We start from the raw sequence: 23,178 nt of genomic DNA on the forward strand, positions 1-23,178 counted from the left end.
ATTAATGATAACCTGCAAAATGATTGTCATAATTTCATCAATATTTGATGAATCAAACCAATCAAAAATTAACTCGGTGTTAAGATGAAAGAAAATTTATCGTTCCCTGAAACTAACACCGTATCAGGTTCATATAAACATTTGATATTAGATTAACTTGATCATAATCCAAGTAATTCAAAATCAGAAATCAAACTACTCCCCCTAGAATTCAAATTACTATGAAGAATAATTGATATTTTTAAAGTGGAGGTACGAATTTGAATAAGTGCAAAAGCATCAACAAAGTAATGAAATTAAGACAATTGTTTACTTGAGAATCAAATCACTGAGAAAACAACATAATATTTTGTTAACCACAAGATATAACGAAATTAAATCATGACCATGGAAGCATAATAAAACAAGAAGTAGATGGAATCAAACCACATCAAACACTTGAAATTAAAATTAAGTCCACAATCAGAGATAACAACATCACTTTGTTCGGAAAGTACAGTCCTCTTTCACCCTCCCCAGGAATCCCTCATCTCTTCAAAATGAGAATTTTTTATAATCTTTGTTTTTCCTAAATAATAAACACACTATAATTATAAAATTGTCTTTTTACAAAAATAGTAATCAGTCTCATCTTTCGGCCTCATGGCTAGTCAACAGATAATATAAAATCAGTTAAATACCTGAGGAAATATCCTTGCTAACGTCTCCACGGATTGAAGGCATGAAGGTAAATTTGTCCCAAGATCATGGGGATAACATGTTTAGCCAACAAAAATCATCTATAACCAATTGTATAGGAAAACGTCACAATAAGACTTAATCAGAAAAGAGGGTCATTACAAAATATTTGAATTTGTAACACCCTTCTTAAATTTAGAAAAAGTGACATAAAACAAAAGTGTACTTCAATCAATGGAAATATATTAATAAAAACCTTTATTTAGCACCTTGAGTTTCTGGAGAAATTATGAGCTTAACCTTTGACGATTTTATTACAATTTCAACATCAGAGACCTATGAATTTTTTATTGAACTAGCAGAATTTTGTTGCCTAATAATTTCATTTAACCTACAGGTAGCCTTGAGTTGCACATTTTCTCTAACAAGTTGTTCAATTCGTTCATTCAACCGGGACATTGTGAAAAGGAATTTCTGGTGCCAGTAAATATATTCCAAAGTTTCTGAAGGAACTTTGTCAAAATTACTGTATGGTTTTGGTAGGGTGTTGACATCATCATGAAAACCATGACTATTTGCAACTTCTGACTTAGCCCTTTTAGGCTGATATCATCAATTTTAACAAAGCTCTGGCTAGAAGGGAGCTTCTGTTTGTTTCATTGATATATGGAGAGCCTTTTGTTAATTATTTTAACTCTAATATGTGTATCATGATCTAAGCTATATTTATTATATACTTGTCCACTTGCAGGTTCCGAGAGAAATGACTTCAACTAAGATTTCTCCTTTGAAAACCTCGTTTTACCCTTTTTCTTAGGTTTATTTTCATTCTCATGCATGAGGGAGTTTTCATCAGTATATTTTCTTTGGCATAAATGTTCAGTATCAGGTTTTAAAGCTTTGACATCTCCTGAAAGAGATGGAATAACATTCTGATGAGACTCAAAGCCATTTAAATGTGAAACATCGTGCAATGGTGAGGATTAAGTATTATCATAGGGCATTTGAGGATCAATTTTCTTGGAAGCAAGGGTTTTAACAAAACCATTTTGTTCAAGAAATGATTTCCAATATTGTCCCAATTTGTATAATTGGTGCTTGACCAGAATGGCAATTAGACTATGGTGAATCAAAAACCACTCAAAATTTAGCTATCTCTTCTAATAAGTCGAAGATATCTTAACCAGACTCTTATATAAGAAATGAGGAAAATTCAACTTAAACCCTAGGAAACCATTAACAGTCATATGTGGTAGAGAAACACGAGTCTAAAACAACCTTCATAGGTAACATGTCTTCATAAAAACAACATGTTCTGCCACTAGGGTTGCAAATAGGAAACAATCATACCTTTGATCTAATACAAATATCGTTTCTTTGCCAATAAATTTATCCACGAGATATTTGAGACCTTCTTATTTTTGGACCAAATTTGACCTTCAACAAGAAGATGCATGGCTTCGACAATGAAATTGACATCATTTATCATGTCTAGTTCTCCTAATCTAGATTGTGACGATCAAATGAAGTGGTGAAGGATGCAACCACACTCTAGTTGAAAACCTAAAAGAGTTGTAGGGAATCATACTAACCCATGATTCGAAAGAGTTCCACACCCTCCTCATAAGCCTCAAGCAATTCTGTGCCCATAGTCTCTGTTTAGTTAACTCATGACATAACTGGGAGATGGGAGAACCAAAAGGTCAAAACCAACAAAGAGACATGGTGAGATGAAACCCTTGAAACCCTAACCAACACTCTTAACAGGGAAGAAATGAGAAGAAAATGACAAAGCCAAGATAGATCAAATCGAGGTAAATACTTAATCATTTGTCTTGAGGAAGGAATAATGATGATAAATCATTGTGGAGTACCATGAGGATAGGCCTAAAAATAACTACCATTAGATTGAGACAAATGGATTCAATTAGGATTGTAAGTCCATTTCACTTTAGACCTACCCTGCCTGTGAATGATTAAGTCAAGGAATGGGATTTTTCAGTGTGAATTATCCTAAGGCTAAGGCCATAAATTTAGGTTTCATAATTATACCATTGTCAAAAGACCTTAGTGGATAAATAGGGTCTCAACATTAGATCAAAAACCAATAACCATGATTCACCAATGATATTAAACATAGGGATAATTTGAATATAAATTCATTCAAATTAAACATATATCTTGAGTATTAAAATAATTAAATAAGCTTTGAAGTTAAGGCTATTGCAAAATTTCATATTCTATAGTGACCTTTTCTTTGCAAATATTCAAATGCAAAATTATAATTATAGCCCTTTAGTAGCTATTTCCATTTTCATGAAAATTGTCAAGGGTCACTTGAGCTCCATGCAGAGAAACATAGGTGAGTGAAACAATCATCAAAGAAAAGATATAAAGAATAAACTACACAACTTTATAAAGGGGGGCCTAGAGGAAGAGGAAGAGGAAGCAGATAAGAGGGGGGCCCATGTCATTAAGGAGTGAATGATAGGGGAGGCAGTTTTCTTGCCAAAAAATTGATGGAATGTGTAGATGCTAGGGGCTTCCATAGACTTTCTCCCTTACCCACAGATGGAAAACTTCAGTTTTGCACCCTTTTGCAATGGTTGGTGATTTGTCTTAGCAATATAGGAACTTTTCTGTAGAAATTCAGGATAATGATTGAAATGGATAGGTGGGACTTGGAAATGATGGAGGAGGTTTAGAAAAAGTGTGAGAATGAGTGAGATGGATGAAAAGAAGCTAGTTGAAGCTCCTGAAGGTGATTCCTTAGAATGTAGGATAATCTTCTTGAATGCTACTAGAATTATGTTATACCTGCATCACTTGTTAGAATAGATAAAATAGAGGTGGATTTGTGTCTTCATTTTTGTTTTTCTTCTTGTTTTTTTATTTTTCTTTCATTTTTTTATTAGGAGGCCCATACGCTGCCTCATTAAGCGTTTTAGCCTATGTAGGCCTGCCCCAATTGCCTCAAGGGAGGTTTTCACCTCGAGATATTTTTATTTTCTTGTTTGCTTCTTTCTTCATGCTCATTGGCTACCTCAAAGAGACTTTCATCCTATGAGCTCGCCTTAGGTGCCTCAAAGGAGGTTATCACATGTGGTTTTTTCTCTTTACTTTTTCTCCTTCTTTCTTCTTTCTTGATCATAGATTGAACATATTGATAGATTTTATTCTCTCAATCACATTCGTTTCTCTACTTATTGAATTGGTAAACTCAACCCTTGAGAGGGATTCTTATAAAACATCAATCTACAACCATTCACTAGAAGAAGGATTTGTTCTTCATCAATTTTATTGATATGAACTGAGCCATTATCATGGAATTTCTCCACTAAGAAAGGACCCAACCATCTGGTCATGAATTTTCCTTTGAATTATTTGAACCTATAATCATACATGAGGGACCTATAACCCTCCTAGAATGTTCTAAGCTTGATGTGTATATAAGGCCAAATTTTTCTATAACGTACTCCCATCCTAACCCCAAACCCAACTAAGGGTAGAAGGAGGTAGTTATGATGCTGATACAATATACATGGTCCCATTATGGAAATGGGATCTAAAGTTCCACTCTTTTCCACCTACTTCAAAACTTAAAATGGATAACATTGTTGTGTTCATCTCTTCGAGATATTTCCAATGATATAATTTTCCCTCGATTAGACTCTCTTATCAAGAGATATGACCATTTGAGCCTAAAACACTAAATTCCACCATGTGGTCCCTAACCTCCATAGAACACCCATGTAATACCTCACGCAATGCCCACATGGCGCTACGCAAACTAAAAATCCTACATGAAAGGCGCATTTACCTTGTGGTCAGAGCTTGGCCCTTCCTTATGCAACCATCAACTAATTGCATTGAAGTCCCCAACCATGACCTAAAGGTCAGCACCAACCTCCTATCAGACTGCGCTATCAACCCAACTGTCTCACCCATGACCTGGTAATATAATCTAGCCTTGCAATACAAAAAACATTTTCTGTAAGAAAGTGGTACTTTATGTTAATATGTTTTGTTTCTGAATGAAAAACAAGATTCTTAGATATGCTAATAGTACTTGTGTTATCACAGATAATGGGAATAGGATCTGCATAAGTTATCTTTATATCTTGTAAGGTTTTATTCATCCAACAAATATGAGCACAACTAGTTGTAGATACAATGTACTTGCCTTCAATAGTAGAAATAGAGATAGATGTGTTATTTTTTCTCAAGCAATCCATGAAGCACTGTTTAAGAAAGAAAATACCTCCTATTCTTTTCCAATTGTCTATATTTATAGCATAATCAACATATGTATATGCATTTAATGATATTTTTTTTACATCGTGGATACCATAATCCATAATCCATTATAACTCTCAATTATCTAAATATTATTTTGTCTACTAAGATATGACCTTGTTTGGGGGCTAGTTGTTATTTGGAAACAACACCAACAACTTGCATAATGTTTGTTCTAGTAGTTGTAAAAGATAAGAGGTTTCCTATTATTCTCCTATACATTGTTTGGTCTACCTCAAGTGACTCATCATGTTTGTTGACATTACATCTATTGACCATTGGAGTATTGACAAGTGAGCATTCTTCCATTCCAAAAAAATTTAACACTTCTTTGAGGTACATACAATGGAAATGAATATCCATTTTGTTGATTGTATAATTTGTAAACCAAGAAAGAATGAAAGTTCCCTAAGCATGGACATTTCAAATTTAGCTTTCATATCAACTACAAAATTTTGACTGAGTAAATTTGTATCACTACCAAAAACAATGTCATCAACATAAACAAAAATAATTAAAATATTTTCATTTTTAGATTTGATATATAATTTGTTATCCACTACTCCTCTTTTCAATCCATGATGTAGTATATATTTATCTAATATAGAATACCATGCATTAGGTTCTTATTTAAGTCCATTTAATTTCTTTTTCAACATACGCACTTCCTCATAATTTTATAATAGTTGAAAACCTTCAGGTTGTTCAATGTAAACCTCTTCCTTAATCTCACCATTCAAGAAAGTTGATTTCATATCCACTTGATATACCTCGAAATTTTTTTGATTGGAAAATGCTACAAACATTTTGATGGCCTCTGATATGACTACAATAGAAAAACTTTCATCAAAATCTAAACCTTCAACCTAATCATAGATCTTACATACAAATCAGGCCTTATTTCTCACCACTTGTCCATCCTCATTTAATTTATTTATGAAGACCCATTTGGTAACAATGACATTTTTTTTTTGTCTTGGAACCATTTCCCAAGTCTGATTTTTACCAATTTGATCTTGTTTTGCATCCATAGCATTTATCCAATGTCCATCTTAGATTTCCTAAGAGAAATATTTTGGTTCAATAATAGACAAGCTAGCAACACGTGCTTGACTAGGGGCATTCATCACTCTTCTTCTATTTTGGATGCTTGCATCCAAATTACAAACATTTTAATTCAAAGGATGATTCTTTTGTACATACCTTGAGGAATCTTTTGGATGGGGGCTCTATTATTTTTCATTGTCTTCTTCCTCAAGTCATTCATCATCATCTTCATTGCTAACCTATTCATTCAAGATGATAAATGTTGGTTGTTTTTATTTGAGAGGAATAAAGTCATCCAATTTTACATAAATGTTATCAACTATTTTTCTGAGCTTTTTTTGTTACATCTATAACCCTTACTCTTATTTGAATATCTTATAAATATTCCTTCATCTGCTCTTGCATCAAACCTATCAATATTATCATAATTATTATTAATGTATAACCTAAATACTTTGAAGTTCTTTATAGTTGTTGTTTTCCATACCACAGTTCATAGGGGGTGTTGTCACTATTTGGCCTAAAGTGAACTTTATTTAAAATATGGACTATTGTATGAATAACTTCAACCCAAAACCTATTTGATATATTTCTCGCATCCATCATTTCTCTTACCAATTGTTGTACTGACCTATTCACCCCTTCATCAACACCATTATATTGTGGAGTATTTGCAATGGTGAATTTCCTCTTTATGCCAAGCTCATTACAATAATCATCAAAATCATTAGAAGTAAAATTTCCACCCCTGTTTGATCTTACAAAATTTAAGTTTCAATCAATTTCAATTTTAGCTGAGGCTTTAAAGATTTTAAAATTTTAAAATTCTTCTACCAATTCTTTTAATAATGCAACCCAAGTAAGTCGATTGTAATCATCAATAATCAACATAAAATATAGCTCATCACTTGTCGTCTGAGTTCTTGCATGACCACATAAGTCCATGTGGACTAGTTGTAAATGCTTTGTGGATGAGAATTCTTTGGTCTTAAAGGTAACTTATTTTTTCTTACCAACTTGGAATGAATTACAAATTGGGTTAGTTTAAATATCCTTAGCAAGTCCCTTACAAATGACTTTTTACTAGCTTCACAATATGGTCAAAATTGAATTGTCCTAACCTTATATGCCATAACCAGCTCTCATCATACTTCCCCAAACAACATTTCTTAGTCTCTTTATTTAAATGTATACATTATATTTTTTTTAGTACCTTTGGCCAATACTTCTCTTATGCATGATCAACTACCTTATGCCCAAATTATGGTGATTATAGAATTTAATCACATCAATCAAATAGGAAAAATAAGTGTTGTCCCTAAAAACATTCCTTTTTAAATTGGCAAATCTCCTATTTGGATGATAGGATTTGTTTCTTTGAATTATTATTTACCCATTTCTAAAGTATGTTTTAAAGCTTGTAGATTTATGTCCATAATTTTTGCATCTAAAGAAATAACCATGAAATATATTCTCATACATAGGAAGCATTTGTCTGCTAATTTTTGTTGGCTTCTTATTTGAGGTACATAAGATATTTGCTAATTTCTTGCTTGAACATTGCATATTTTTTAATGTTTGTAACTTTCACTCCATTGTTGATGCTAATTTTTATTTGCACTTATGTTTATCTTGCTGTTGTTATTTTTTTATTGTTTCTCCTGCTTTTTTCGATCATTTTCTTTAGCTACAACTCTATAGTCCCTTGAATGCATCAAAATTTTTTATGGGTTACTTGTATTCAAGTGATTTTGAGCTTGCCTCTACATAACCAAAAACCATTTTTAATATGAGGATATCTTTGGACACTCAAACTTTGATCCCATTTACTATAACCTTTAATACATTTTTTATTTATACTGAGTTGTACCTTAGTATTTTCTAATTATTTTTTAAGGGATATACCACCTCCTTGAGTTTTTCACATTCCTTTCCTTTTCATTTTAGCTATTCAAGCAAAGTATCTTTCATCTTCTTGATTTTTAGAATAAGAGGTTCCAAATTTTCAAAGTTACATTTTCCTTTTTCAAAATTATCTAACATCGCCTTTTGCATCTTATTCATTTTCCTTAGCCTTTTAATATCTTATAAAGCATTGATAATATCACCCTCCAAATCTACTTCAACCACTTCTTTATCAAACTCTACCTGTTCTTTCTCTAGGGTGTCTAAAGCCATGAACATGAACGTTTTTGTACTTTCTTTAGATTTTTCCTCATCAGAGGATTGTCCATCTTCATCTTCTAAGGAGTGGCTTTCATCTTGAGTATAGAAACTTCCTTTTGATATTCTTATCCTTCTGTACTATTTTATAATTGTTCTTAAGTTCATGTTCATTCTTCTTATCTTTTGTGGACATTTAGATGCATAATGACCTACTTTACCACAATTCAAACATTTTAAAGGAAACTTATCGTTGAATTTTTTGGATCCTCTCTTCTATTTTCTAATAAGCATTTCCTCCTCTTCATTTAATCCATAACTAGAGTCATATTGATCTTCTTTAGAAATTTTTTTAGCTTTGAAAGATGACTCCTTTGATGTAGTTCTTCCTTTTGAAGTCATAATTTCATAGTTAGTTAATGTTCCATGCAATTGATCCAATATTGTCGAGGTCTAACATTTCCTTAATGGTTGACACCTAGGCATCAAATTTTGTAGGGAGTGACCTCAACACTTTTGAAACTACATATGAATCAACCAAATTAATTATTGTTTCATTAACTACTTTGATTGCATTAACTATTTCATCTACTTGAATGAAGAATTTAGATATTTCCACATCCTCACACATCATTAAGGGTTCAAAATTCACTTTTTAACATTGAAGTTTAACCTTCTTTACTTCACTATTTCCTTATGTGACAACCCTAGTTATTTTCCATTTATGTATGTAATGTAAATATGTGATAAAAAAATGGACTAAGTTAAGGGACACAAATTCTAGAGTTGAGGGAAGTTACTTCTTTGGGATGTTTTAAGGTTTCCTTGTTGTAGGAAATTTGAACTATTTTATGAAAATCATTGAAGGTTGGTCATTGTGCCTTAAATGGATTGGTCTTCTGAATAAATAGAGCTAAAGAAGAAGGAAAAGGACCATACTAGCCTTAGACAAATTGACAAGGCATAAATGAAAAAAAATTATGAAGAATGGGTTGTGCTAGTAGCAGGGACAATGGAACTCAAACTAGGTGGAAAATAGATGCAAGGGGGATAATAGTTGACATTCCCTATGATCACTTAGAAAAACACCACCGTGGATGAGAGATGAAGGGGGATGCTAGAGGCAATACCAACACAACATTGATAATTTGTGATAATTTATGACCATGACAAACCTATAGCCCAGAGATTTTCTTTTTTTATAAATTGTGGTTACTGGGGAGTTTTTCATACAGAGGAAATCATTAGTTACTAATATATATTATGCAAGAGACTACAGGGAACCTATGCTTATCCTAGGTCTAGAGAAAATTGAAGCCATCTACAAGAGGTAGGATTCTTGTGTATCTACAACACTCAAATAATTTATATATATCTTGGTTTAGTAGCAATAGCACAAAAATAATTCCCTTCAAGTGAGGAAACATCTCTAGATTCCCCACAGTTGGAGGGTGGAGATGGTCTTCTCCAGATTCCCTTGAAAGTTGTGGTGGAGAATGGATATTTGAATACCTAGCATGGGAAGTTCTTAATATTCCTTTACATATTTATCTGGTTTTTGGAAGTGGGTTTTAGATTCCCTTCATTGGATGGAACCATTGTGTTACATGATTTTAGGGTGGAAGAGAAGCCTTTGGGCTCCCTGGTGTTAAGATAAGGGTGGAGCTAATAGGCCTATAGATTACCTATGATTTTAATGACTACATAAATAGTTGATGGGTGGAGGTGGGAGAACCTCTAGAATCCCTTCTTCAACTAGCAGTTGGAGTTAATCCCTTGAGGAGAAACCACCTCAATATCTAGAATCTGGCTTGAGGATGACAACTGCAAGTGAGGAATAACTGTAGCTTGAATATGGTTGGGTGGAGATTTGTTGTCCCAAACTCAGTTTCCTAGTTAAATTATGATATAAGTATCTCTTATGTTAAATAGTAGCAATGAACGTATGTTTATGTTTACTAAGCTAAAATGATGCCATCAATGTATGCGACGTGACCTGAAATTTGGTTGTTTACATAAATGATTGGTATGGTTATCGATGTTGTTCCTAATGGTGCTTGAATATTGTGATGAACTCATGTGTGAGGATTTTTTTAAATATGTGGTGTTCAAACTTGAACCATCATAAAGAATTTGTTGTACCTAACATGTAATGATAGACTGGATAGAGCTCAAAATGAGTTGACTATGCTTTATACACACACACACACATGTATGATCCTTGCACAAATGAAAGAGGTAGATATAAGCCAAAGAATTTAATTATGGAGCACATGTACAAATGTATGTATGTATATATATATATATATAATATATATATATATATATATATATATATATATATATATATATAGAATGACTACAATCATTCTGTGAGGACCATAGTTCAATTCCCTAAAACTGTGAATAGCCCTACTGCAAATAAAGAATTATCTCGATCTACCATAAATTTGTATCCTGCATAAAAATAGGTAACTTGACCATTGTGGGTATACCACTACCCAAGCATTGATTTTGAGGGAAATTATACTTATGCTCATTCCCGTACTAAAATCGTTTCAACAACATGTCGATGAGAGCTCATTATATGACTATATATATATATATATATATATATATATATATATAGAGAGAGAGAGAGAGAGAGAGAGAGATATTAAAATTTATATAATATATATTGTGCATATATATATATGGATTATGGTCATTGACTTATGATATCGATAGACGAGAGAGATAGTGAGGCCTCCCCCCTATGATGTCAATAAGGGAGGAGGGAGTCCCACCTCAATCATATCCATTGATTAGGTTAAGGAAGATTGACAGAAAAGAAATTGGAAAGGCCTTTCCCTTGTGACATCAACAAGGGAAGGATGAGGTCATGCAATCCATCAAATGAACTGGGTGGTGGAGGACCATTTGATTGGTTGCCAGAATCTTGAAATGGATCTGTGATAGTAGACCCCCCTCCCCCCTTGTGACATCAACTAGGGGAGGGGGGTGCACTATTAAATTGTGGTCATCAATTGAATGGTGCGATGTGGGTTCTTAAATGCTGAAGATATATATCAATATCAATATCAATATATATATATATATATATATATATATAATATATATATATATATATATATATATATATATATATATATATATATATATATATATATATATATATATATATATATCTATATATATATATATATATATATATATATATATATATATATATATATATATATATATATATATATATATTGACATATATATAAATATATATGTTTAATGATTTACGAGGGTGAAACAAGATATTATATACCTATGTGTGTGTGTGTTACATGCACATGTAACTGTGGGGAGAAAACTAAAGAGGAGGTATTGAGATATGCCATTTGGAAACAAAAGAAAGGTGACACCTTTAAATTAAGAACACTTCAGAAAGCCCTAAATTGTAATGTTGGATTCCAAATTCAAACAAATTTACATCACTAGAAAATTGTCGCTAAGAAAAATTTGATGAGGACATCCAAATTGAGTTTTGGAAGGTTGGAAGAAACTAAAACAAAAAATACCCCATTTCTCTAACTGTACCAAGGAAGTTGGGTTAGCATAATGAACATATCCCCGAGGGTAAGGGGGTGTGTTTACAGGTTGTATCAAAGCATATAAGTTCAACACATAAATTGAATGGGCTCTATAATGGAAAAATAATAGGTAGGTTCTTTCAAATATCTTGGGAATAAGTTGGTACTCTGTTACAGAGTTAACAAAGCAAAGGTGTTTCATATTGAATTTTAGAAAATGGATAAATCAAATGTTTAGCTGTTAAAATTTGGTCTATGATTGATCATTGTGTAAGATAACAATTTGTGTTGAATGATATGTTTTATTGACTATGCATGCTTATTTATTACTTCTAACAAATTGATGTTAGATTTATATCAAAGTACTAACATGAATTGTTTTTTTTAGTCATTCCTACCATAACATCTCCACAAATACAAGTTCAAGGGCATGATTTTTTTCATTTATTTATAATATAATGTATATAACAATGGTGTGTGAATGAAAGCACATCATGAGAAAAAAAGGATAGTGAGAAACAAAGGAATGAGTAGCAGGATGGTTCAATACAGTTTTGATAGGTCACAACATGGGCATGGAGAAGCTTTAATGGATAACAAGGGAGAAGAAAAATCTCCTAACTAGATGGATACTTTGAGGAGCCTAAGGGCCAATATTAGAAGCTTTAAGGGAGATAATGAAAGGTTGGTAAGGGATCAGGAGAGTAAATATGAGTTAAATTTAGTTGTAATGAAAAGCCTATGAGACTTACATAGAAAGAGGCAGTATGAGCTAGGGGATATTCATAGAGACAAGTAAAGGCCTTTAGAACCAGAAGAGAGAACAAATGGGGAAGATGGTAGCAAGTCTAGGAATAGGTATAGACAGGAAAGTGAAGACACCATGAGAGGAAATACACCCATGATTACATCCAAGATAATATCTAGCATTCATGGGCATCACACTGGTAGACCTTATAGTTCCACCACTAGAAGGTATCATCATCATCATCATCATCATCATTAGAGAAGGACATAAAGACACTATATACTAGAGGAATTTAAGAAGGAAAAAGCAACCACATTTGATGGATAAGTGAAGAAATATGAAGATGTAGAAGCTTAGTTACTTGGAATGAAGAAATTCTTTAGAATCCATAGCTATTCCAAGAATATGAAAACAAAGGTAGCCATTTATAATTTGAAGAGAAAAGAAGACATATGGTGGGAATGTTTGAATAATGTAAAAATCATAAATAAAGAGGAGTTGACTTGGAGTCAATTTGAAAGGCTCTTTAGAAATAATATCTATCATATTAATATTATGATAGCAAAGAAAAATAATTTTATGAGCTTAGAATGGGACAAATGTCGGATGAAGAATACATCGACAAGTTTCTGGAATTGGTGAGATATGTTCCATATCTTAAGTATGAGAAGGAAAAAGTTCAAAGGTTCATGAATGGGCTACCCCTATCATTCAGAGAAAAATTTGAATTTCATGAGCCTCAAACATTAGATGATGCTATTAAAAATTTGAAACACTGCTATGAACAATCAAAACACATGCCAGAGTTCATGAGTGACTAGAAGGAAAAGAATAACATTAAAGATAAAACAAAAGGGCACAAGAAAAATATCAGACAAAAAAGAAAGTATGAACACAACCAATGCAAATCAAGAATAACAAAAAAATATGATTAGCTGATAAAGATCGTGCAAAATAGCCTATGGGAGAGCAACATGGGTTTGAGACTAAGGAGGCTTTGCAATGTTTGACTTGTGGAGAGAACCATCACAAGAAATATTTCCCACATCAGAAAAAAAACAGGACCATGGATTTACAATACACATGAGGCTTATACTATGCGAGATATAGCATAGACCATACCCAAAATATATGTATTTTTGGGAAATTGATAGGCAGACCACCAAAATTCCATAATATATATGGAAGGTAAGCTTTGCAATGAAGTTTTTTATATTTATATTGATCCTGGATCAAGCTATAGCTATATCAGTCTTGAGCTTGTGGAAAGATGCCAACTAGCCAAACAATTGCATGCAAAACCATGGTTGGTCCAATTAGCAATAGGGATAGGAAGAAGGGCGAGCCAGTGGCTAAAATCATGTGCAGATGATCTTAATTGTATTCCAACAGTAAGAAACCTTAATTTTCTTCCTTTCAGTGAATATAACATGCTACTAGGCATGGAATCGTTGTATACACATCAAACAAAAGGTGATTGTTATGATAAGGCCATTAAATGCTTGAATAAAGATAGAAAGTGGTGAATGTTACAAGGGAAGTAGAATCCCACATCAGTGAGGTTGGTTAGAGCCATGCAAGCTAAACACTGACACCGAAAAGGCTTCCATCTATTTTTTGTGCAAATTTCCAACAATGAAAAATGCAACAACAACATTGACAAAGAGGAAAGTGAACTATTGAAAAGATATCTTGTTTTGTAGTAGTATTAAGATGTGTTGTTATAATATGTTCCTAGATTACCTCATCACTGAGAGCTATATTTCTTTATTGAGTTGATTCCTAGAGTAGCACCAACATCCAAGGCACCATATAGGATGAATACTCCTGAGTTGGTTGAATTAAAACTACAACATAAAGAGATGCTTGATAAGGGCTATATAAGGCCAACTGTGTCCCCATGAGAAACTCCAGTTTTGTTTGTCAAGAAAAAGGATGGTACACTTAGATTATGAATTAATTACATGAAATTAAATAAAAAACCATCAATAATAGGTATTCATTGCCACATATTGATGAATTATTTAACCTGTTGAGAGGAGAAACAATGTTCTCCAAGATTGATTTAAGGTCAAGATATCATCAAGTATGTATCAAGGAAGGAGATATCAATAAGACTGTGTTTTGGAAAAGATATGAGAATTAAGAGTTCGTGGTGGTACCCTTCTGGCTTACTAATGCCCCTACCACTTTCATGTGTTTAATAAACAGTGTGTTGCATCCTTGCTTAGAAAAAATTGTGATTGTATTTGTTGATGATATAATGGTATATTTAAGGATGGAAGAACATTAAATCCAACTATCTACAATTCTACAGCTTCTAAGAGAATACAAGATTTATGAAAATCTTGTTAAGTGTGATTCTTTCGAATCACAAAATCATTATTTAGGACACATCGTCTCCAAGAAAGGTGTTGGGTAGTTTAATTGGTGGTTAAATTACTTCATTATTTTTCAACCAAGATTCATGTACTTTTGAAGTGCATGTGCACAATATATGCTAGGAGTTCTATTTTTTATTTTAAAAGATGGTATTGAAACAGAGTATAACTAGATTAATTTATATCATTCCAATGCACATATTCTTTCCAACAAAATTGTTCTTTCGAAAGAAAACTTGTCTTAAAGGAGAAATCAATTAAAAGTTCTATACTATCAAACTAAATTGAAACTTATTATACTTGACAAGAATTAAAATTTACTCTATTGAACCGAGTTTAAAAGGTTATTCTAATGAGAATTGAAAACTTATTCTATTTGCAGAAAATTGAAATTATACTCTAAGTATTGGAAATCAAAGTCTCTACTACATTCAATAGAAATAAAGATTTAATCTAAGTGCTTCAAAATTATATCAAGAAACAAAACTTGAAAGTGATGATCCAAAATACAACTCTGAGGAACTACTAGTGTGTGCAGTTGTGAATAGATCTGATCATTAACTCATAAATCTAAAACAAAAAATTGAAATAAGAAAATTGAGAAAGGAAATATTTTTGGTCTTTTTAACATATGTGAGTGCTCGACTTGTGAAAACCAATCAATGTCAAATCATGAAAGACAAAGTAATGGAAAAGAGACTTATTTGTAATGGAAAAGAAACTACTCATGAAACAAATCAACAATTAAAATAACCAACTACTAAACTAACTTACAACTCTCCAGGGGGCCTCTTGTTGAGCGTAAGCATGAAAGGACTTCAACTAACAAGTTATTCACCCACACATTTAATCATCAAAGGAATAAAGTAATTGTATTAAAAGCATAAGTATTCAATATAAAAATTATTATAGAGCTTAAATATGTCCATTTCCTCACTCCAAGGCTTTTTATAATCCTCTGTTGAATAACAATTTTAAGAGTTATAAGCTGAGAAGCTAGTTTATACTTGACAACTAAGAGATTAAATCAAAATAGGAATCATTCTTCTCATGATTTGCTATGAGAAGAGAAAATCATGAGAATATTTCAATTTGAAATACCAGTCTTTGATTCCAAATTTTCTCTTTCAATACCATGCTCGCTTGACGATGCCACGATCTTCCTTCAAATTTTGTGCAATATTGGAGTATTATAAATAGAGTTGACTTTTGGTTCGACGATCAGATTTCTTGAGCCATGCGAGTTTCCAGATCACTGTAATAGGTGGATGTACATATGTTGAACATTTTCCATGTAACTATATCCTTTATTATTCTTCAAAAGTGTTGGAACCTATCTAATCATAGATGTAGCTACAAAACCTTTAGTTAGATACAAAATGAGTGCATATCGGTAACTATATGTTTTGAATAAATTTCATAAAGAAACAATAGACTATAAACCATGAATGGATGATACCTTTTACTACGTTAGAGCATATCTAAAGTGACCTTTAAACATGAAAATGTGCAAAAATATCATTCAAAGGATGGAAATGAAGGTAAGAAAATATAAAAAAGAAGACAATTCAGGACTTCAATAGTGGGGATATTAGTTGATCCAGAAAAGATGAAGGCCATAATGGAGTGGCCAACACCAAAAAATGTGAATTACATTAGATCATTCATGGGGTTGGAAGAATACTACAAAAGGTTCATCAAAAAAATCTCCAAGATATGCCACCCAATCACTTCCTTGCATAACAAAGGAAAGAAATTCAAGTGGACAATTGAATGTGTAGCAAGATTTAAACAATTTAAATAGTTTCTCACTAACGCACTGATGTTAAGAATTGTAGATCCAAGAAACTATTTTGTGGTTTGTACAAATTCCTACAAGGAGGAGCTAAGTGGTTTCTTGATGCAAGAAGGGCAGGTAGTTATCTATGAGTCACAAGAGCTAAATGAGCATGAGGAAAACTATGTAACTCATGATTTGGAGTTACTTGCCATCATCCATGAATTGAAAATGTGGAGGCATTGCCTCCTCAGTAGAAGATTTATGTTTATGACAGATCATGGGGGACTCGAATATTTGTTTGATCAACCTATGTTGAATGTGGAACAAGCTAGTTGGTTTTCCATACATAGTGAGTTCGACTTTTAAATCAAGTACATCAAAGGAAGAAAACAAGGTTGTCAATGCACTCAGTATGAAAATTTAATTAAATCAGATGGAATATTAAAGTTCATATGGGTTAGACCTAGTAGAATGGATTAAACATGCAAGGAAAGATGATGATAAATATCATCCTGTTAGTGTCAGTCTTTCCAGCCTTCCTCCAGTGATCAAATATGCTCTTACAAAGTGGTCTCAGAGTGTCAAGGTCAAATTTTGTCATTTCAAAGAGTTTTCAAGCAAAATTTGGTCACTAGGCATTACGTCTAGGGTTTGCTTTCACTCCTTCTAAATTTGTCCAAATGTTGGTTCATGTCATCATTATGTTGAGTCTATCATCATTCATAGGGTTGTCATTATCATGTCAGTGTCTAATGAGTCATTTTACATCTTGTTCATGCTTCAGTTGCGCCTAAGCAAGCTCATTTCTCTCTCCTAGGGTTTTGAAAGCTAATTTCTCTTGGACGGTCAAATCATCGGCAAAACTTGTTTCCTGATGTTCATACACCTTCCCCTATCCTTAAACTACCTTACCAAATGCTTCCCATCACTGAGATCTCCCAAATTCCTCATTTTTGCACAAACCCTAGTTTCTAGCTACAACCTGGCAATTTTCTAGGTTTGGCCTGTGTTTTTCCCTTTTGGACCCCTTCCCCTCACTCAATCTCTGATATTCCACTTGCCCCTGCTTCCTAACATCCCTCCCTACTTCCAAAAATTTCCCCAAGAATTTAGAAGCCCCTTATCCCCTTCATTTCGACAAAATTCCTTGTTTCACAGATCGGGATCAGTTTCACTCAAAAGATGTTTCAGAGCAATAAAAGATTAATTTTGGAAAACTGAGAGAGGTTTTTGTCCATAACATGCCAAAGAAGAAAAACCTCCTTCACTTTTTGCACAGGTGTCATGGTTTTAGAGAAATGTCAAAATTACAATCGCCAGATCCAAGGAGGTTGGCCAAGGCACTAAAACGACGGAAAAGGCCCGATCCACTCCAAATTTTGGCCAAAGCCTCTTTGAATGAGCATGGTACTTTATTGGGGACTCCCAGCCCAAATTTCAAGAAAATTGGAGAAAATTTTGTCAATTGTGAATTTTTTGGGCAAAAAACAGGTTTTCTCCACCAACGGGTCGCACGCCGCGCGCGACCTTTTCGTTGGGCAACTCCTTTTTTGGAAAACTCAGAATTTTTGGATTTTTCATGCAAAGATACACTTTCTCAGCAATTTCCAAGAAATTTCACCAAGTTTTGGGCCTCCAGAAAGTCAAAAAACAAGCAAAAAATGACTTTCTGCCACCTTTTTGACACACATGAAGCAGTCTTGGGAGATTGCAATTTTTGAGGGGCAAATGGCCACCAAAGTCATAAATTCCACTTGGGTTGGAAAGTAGACATCTAGACCTTTCCAGAAATCCCACGTTTGCCTCATTTGGACACCTGGAAGTGCCTCAAAAGAAGCTCCAAAGTAGCGCGACCTGTTCAGGATCAGGGCGCGACCTGTTGGGAAAGTTTGCCAATTTTTCATCTACAGCTCAGGAATTCGCCCAGCTTTGACCAGTTTTGACTTGTGATGGGATTTTTCACCCTCTTTGATGTAATTAATGTATTTTCATGTTGACATGACACTTATTTACCTATTCTAGAAGATTCATTCATGAAATAGCAAACATTTAATGAATGAATTGGTTTCCTAGCTTATAGAGGCAAGTTGTTTTGACTACCTAGATTTTAGTGCTCAGTTTAGAATTGGTTGAAACAGCTCCTAGGATGATGAGCTCGACCCCTAGAGGCAAGGAAAGATGTTAGATTTCCTATATTATGTACTTTCTTAGTCATTTTCGGGGGTTGGAAGGTTGGACTCTTGAGGGAGAAAGCTTCTATTGTATTACTCATTGTATCTCTGCAATTTTGGCAAAGGAAGAAAGACCAGGGTTTTGCAGTCCTTTTTGGGATTCCTGTGGTTACATGTATTGATGGTGTGTTTCTCTTTGTACTTGTAAGTTTGTTATGTGATTCATCTTCTTACTTTTCCTTCTGCAAATTAGGCAAATGAAGTGTTAAAGTAGAATTCATGATTGCCATGCTCTGCTTTTAAGTTTGCTTAATATTTATGTTTTCATCTGTCTAAAGAGAACCCTTGAAGGTTTCTTGCTCTATTTAGCTCCTCACCGGTCATTCCTATCCATTCACTTAATTCAAAGGCATCAGTACAGTCTCCTACCTTGCCCCAAAGAACCCCCTGCGAAAACTGTGTCCAATCCCCGCACCCAAAATTGCCTTTCCCCAATTTTCCACCAAAACCCTAAAAATTCCAAATCAAACCTTTTTATCAGTTTACTAGCCTAAAATCAGTGTTTCCTCATTGGTTATCTCGCCCGTTGAAGATCTTTACCGAGATAGACTGGAGAGAGCCCTCTCCTGCCCCGTAGGACTAGCTACGAGGCTAAGTGGTTTGATGTTGCCTTGAAGTTTACCTTTCTCAGCCTGAGGTGAAATTTCAAGCGCTAACACATCTGATAAAGGATAATTTACACCAAGATGGTGAGGATGTAAAGGATGAGGAATATCATCTCATAGATGATGGTCTAGTTAGATTCAAGAATAGAATATATGTGTGAAACAATGATGATTTAAGGAGGCTCATAGTGAGAGAGTTCCATGTTAATCCATATTTGAGCCACCCAGGATACCAAACAACCCTCATGGGGGAGTAGACAAAGCTAAATGCATAGAGTGCCAGTTAGTGAAGGTTGAACGTAAACACCTAATAGGTTTATTGCAACCCATTCCCACTATGGGGTGGAAGTTGGAAATGATCTTCATGGATTTCATCACCGGTTCTCTAAGAAAATATAGACCACATGATGCAATTATGGTGGTAATTGACAAGTCGAGTAAAGTGGATCATTTTGTAGTAGTTAAATCCACCAATTCAGCTAGTGAGGTGGATCAAAACTTCATAAAGGACATTCTGAGGTTGAATTGAGTTCTATGGAAGATCATTTCAGAAAGAGATTCCAATTTCACTTCAAGGTTTTGGAAGGAACTATTTGCAAGCTTGGGGAAAAAATGGCCTTCATCACAACTTATCATCCATAGACGGATGGGAAAATAGAAAGGAAAAATAGAATCCTCGAAGACATTTTGAGGATGTATGTGATGCACCAACCAAATAAGTGGGAAGAGTATCTTCTACTTATATAGTTTGCATACAACAATGGGTACTAAGAATCTCTAAATATGAGCTCGTTCAAGGCACTTTATTGGAGGAGTTGCAATACTCCTATCATCTAGAATGATCTAGATAACAGGGTCCTTTTTGGGACTGATATATTAAAAGAGATGGAGCAGAAAATGGAGATCATTAGAGAAAATTTAAAGGTAGCACAAGACAAGAAGAAAATCTATGTGGATCAGGATAGGATGCATAAGGAGTTCCAATTTGGGGAACATCTTTACTTGAGAGTTAGACCCAAGAAAAATTCCTTGAACATAGGGTCATGTTCCAAGTTGGAATCATGATTTTGTGGGCCTTTTGAGATACTAAAAAGAAGGCCAGTGGCATATAGGTTGGCCTTACCTCCATCAATAAATTTCCATGATGTTTTCCATGTTTATTTTCTTAAACTATATGTAAAAGACTCTAATCATGTCATTGATTGGTCTATGGTACAAGTGGAACCAGAGGGAGAGTTTCATCCAAATCCAATATGCATTCTAAGACAAAGGAGTCTCATGCTTTGGAATAGAGCAATAGAGCAAGTTAAATTGCAGTGGAGAAACTTTAGGACCAAGGAAGCCACTTGGGAAATGGTTGATTCAATGGAATTATCATATCCTTTTTTGTTTTTTGGTTGACGAAATTGTATATAAAATTGTAAATATTGTACAAAGATGGGTATATAAATCTCCATATACAATACGTTTGTTTTTAAGCATGTCTTTTGTGTTGTATAGGGACAAAGCACACCGAGGATGGTGTTCCCCCAAAGGGGAGGGGTTTGTGACAACCCAATTTATTTTTCACTTGTGTATACAGTTTAAATATGTAATTAAAAAAGATGGTTTGAGCCAAGGAACTCAGATTCCAAAGTTGAGGGAGGTTACTTGCTTGAGATGTTTTAAGGTTGCCTTGTTGTAGGAAATATGAACTATTTTATGATAACCATTGAAGGTTGATTGGTGTGCCTTAAATGGAATATCATTCTAAATTAATGGAGCTAAATATGAAGGACAAGGGCTATGCAGGCCTTGGACAAATTGACAAGGAAGAAAGGACAAAATCTTATGAAGAATGGGTTGCACTGGCAATAGGGACAATGGAAGTCAACTTGGGAGAAATGCAGACGCAAGGAGGATGATAGATGGAATTCCCCATGATCACATAGAACAACACCATTGTCAATGAGAGATGAAGGGGGATGCTATATGAAATACCAACACAACAATGATAATTTAAAACAATAAGCACCATTAAGGAGGGAGCTAGAAATGGTGGAATGACAAACCTATAGTTGGGAGAGTTAATTTTTGCAAATCGTGGATACTAGGGAGTTTTTCCTAGAGAGGAAATCATTAGTAAGTTATAGAGATTATGTAAGATACTATAGGGAACCTATGTATATTCTTGGTTTAGAGAGAATTGAATCCATATACAAGAGGGAGGAGTCATGCATATCTACAACACTTAGAGAATATATATATATATATATATATATATATATATATATATATATATATAGATATATATATATATATAGATATATATATATATATATATATATATATATATATATATATATATATAGATATATAAGTTGAGAAACAGGAGAACAAAAATAATTCTCTTCAAGTGAGGAAAAGTCTCTAGATGCCATGGGGTTGGAGAGTGGAGATTGTCTTCTCTAGATTCCCTTTGAATCTAGGGTGGAGAATTGATCCTTGGACTCCTGGCATGGGAAACTCTTAATTTTCCTTCGCTTTTTCATCTATTTGTTGGTAGTGGGTTTTGGATTCCCTTCATTAGGTAGAATCATTGTGTTACATAATTTCAAGGTGGAGGCGAAGCCTCTAGACTCCATGGTGCTGAGATAAGGGTTGAGGTAATAGGCGTTTGGATATTATATCCTTTTAAGACTTCTTAAATAGTTGATGGGTGGAGATGGGAGAACCTCTAGAATCCCTATTTCAAATAGTAGTTGGAGTTAATCCCTTTAGAAAAAACAACCTCAGTCTTTGTAATCTAGTTCAAAGGTGAAAACTACAAGTGGTGACCTGTTGCAGCTTGTCTACAGTTGCGCAAAGAGTTGTTGTCCTAGAGTCACTTACCCAATTAAATTCTGAGATAAGTATCCCTTATGTTCATCAACAATAATGAATGTATGATTATGTTTACTAAGATAAAATGATGCCATAGATGTATGAGGCATGACCTGAAATTTGGTTGTTCAGACAACTAATTGGTATGGTTGTCAATGATGTTCCTAATGGTGCTTGAATATTGTGATGAAATCATGTTTGAGGAGATATTTACATATATAGTGCTCAAACTTGAATCATTATAAAGGATTTGTTGTACCTAACATGTAATGCTAGACTAGATAGAGCTCAAAATGAGTTATATATATATATATATATATATATGACAAAGATCACATATAAGCCTAAGCATTCAATAGTTTTATAACGAACTTTGATCTACATGTTGTTGAAACCATTTTAGTTATGGAAATGAGCATAACTATAGTTTCCCATATATATATATATATATATATATATATATATATATATATATATATATCTATATCTATATATATGATAGAGATCACATATAAGCCTAAGCATTCAATAGTTTTATAATGAACTTTGATCTACATGTTGTTGAAACCATTTTAGTTATGGAAATGAGCATAACTATAGTTTCCCTCAAAATCACTATCCAAGCAGTGGTATACCCACAATATTCAAATTACCTAATTTTATGCAGGTTACAGTTTCATGGTGGATTGAGATAGTTCATTATTTATAGCAAGATCATTCACTATTTTAGGTAGTTGAGCTATGGTCCTCTTGGAATGATTGCAATCTTATTGAAACTCTATACATGGGATTGGAAATGCAGT

The sequence above is a fragment of the Pinus tabuliformis genome, chromosome 2_2, assembly GCF_031772625.1.
Source record: "Pinus tabuliformis cultivar Carrire ecotype Pingquan chromosome 2_2, CPIR1, whole genome shotgun sequence".
NCBI classification, from domain to species: domain Eukaryota; kingdom Viridiplantae; phylum Streptophyta; class Pinopsida; order Pinales; family Pinaceae; genus Pinus; species Pinus tabuliformis.